Genomic DNA, 1,873 nt, shown 5'->3' with positions numbered 1-1,873 from the left:
GGTAAACAGGACAAAGGCAAGGCCGAGGGTTAGGGTATACCCGATTGCTGTGGCAAGGCAAAGTGCCGTGTCAGCAGAGGTCCAGGATATGGCGACGGGAAAGTTGGTCTGGACAGGCAGCCGAGACAGTGCTTGGAGGGCTGTGTCAACTGGGGTGATGTCAATCATCTGGGACCCCCCTTTCTCAATGCTCTCTTCCAATTCAGGTTCCAGGGTGAGATTGTGGTCCTTGAAGAAGGCTGGAATTTCTACCTCGGATTGGTACTCTTCACTTGGAAGGTGGTACAGCGCCAGGTCACCGAGGTGGAGGATGGCACCTTTGGGCACTTGAATCCACATACTCTGGTTGGGCAGGCTGACACGGGTGGCAGTGTCATGCTGGTAATAGGTCAGTGTGACGGTACGGATGGGCGTGTTGACGAGCCACTGATTTCCCACAATCTCTGCTTGTGCTTCTGTGACTTGTGCGCGAGGCTTGGCCTCAGCAGGGCAGAGTGTCTCTCTTTGCATGGGTTGTAACCCGCAGATTCCTTCAGTGTTGTCAGGGAGGAAGGGCTTGCTGGGGCAGAGATAATGAATGTCTTTGGTCAGGGTACACATGCCTGGCTTGGGGCCAGGTATAACTGTGGGTTACTGTCATGGTAGGCTACCATATCTGGTGTGTGTATCCTGATATGAGTGTTTCCTTGCCAATATCCAACATTGACAATGTCTTTGAGTCTGTAAATGTTGTCGGATTGAATGATGGGTAGATTCAGAAGAAACATTTCGCTCCACTCGGGGTCAACATGTAGCAGGATGGACCCTCCCAGGGAGTAGGCAAGGTGGGCTTCAAGAGGGTCAGCTGGACCTGGTAGTGACAGAGGATAACACTGTTTGTACTAGGCTCAGGGGCACCAGATACGGGGGAATTCTACCTATGGCTAGGCTGTCGATGGAGGAGGTCACCTCACAGAGCATGTCAGACATCAGTGTGGTGACCAGCTGAGTTTGGGTAACATCATTCTGTATAACAGAGAATAACTGTTTCACGGAGTTCACGGTTTGGTTCAGCAGGACACTGTGGGTGTTCAGAACCACCAGGGTGCCCTTCAATGATTTGCCTGTAGTCTGTAGGGTTTGGCCCTGTAGTGTGAGTTGTTCTCTCAGCTGGGGCATCTCAGTCTGGATCTCCCTTACATGTTGCCTCAGGGTAGATAGGCTCACGGAGTTGACGCTGGTCACTCCCAGGTTGAACAGGGTTCCAACAGCAGCAGCAGCAGCAGCAGGTCCAAGCAAGGCCCCCAGGAATTGTTTGTTACGCTTGTTATGTCCGCTTAGCTCTGCTTGGGTGACAGTCATTTTCTGCAACTGAGTGAGCATGTGTTTGATATCAGCTTCTGCGTGAGCGAGGGTATTCTCAGTCCATCGGGCTCCTGCCCAACTGTAGTGTGCAGCTGCCTGGGGATAATGTGTCCGGTAGACATTTCGGGGGTCGAGTCGGACGTACACCTTTTGGGTTGGTCACAAGAAGTCCAGGTCGGTCACTCAATGCAATGCCTGATGCTGGACCCAGTGATGTGATATCGGGTTGAGGCTGTCCTCTGTTTGGCTGGAGGTACAGGATGGTGAGCCACAGCAACATCCTGATACAGAGAAGAAAGACAGTGGATCAGTGGTGGAGATGCTTGGACTGGTTAGGGCAGTCTTTTGTTTTGAGAACTACAGTGGGGCCTAGTTAGCACTATAGAAAGAACCTAAAGCAAGGTTCAGTAAAGCAATAAGTGACTTACATGTTATACATAATATTGCTTGTTACATACTTTAAGACTTTTACTCAAGTAAAATTCTAAATGGTGACTTCAACTTCTACCAAAGTAATTTTCTGGTAAGG

This window comes from Sinocyclocheilus anshuiensis, unplaced genomic scaffold (genome assembly GCF_001515605.1).
Source record: "Sinocyclocheilus anshuiensis isolate Anshui unplaced genomic scaffold, SAMN03320099.WGS_v1.1 scaffold1532, whole genome shotgun sequence".
Taxonomy (NCBI): domain Eukaryota; kingdom Metazoa; phylum Chordata; class Actinopteri; order Cypriniformes; family Cyprinidae; genus Sinocyclocheilus; species Sinocyclocheilus anshuiensis.
Note: the sequence above shows the minus strand (reverse complement) of the source record.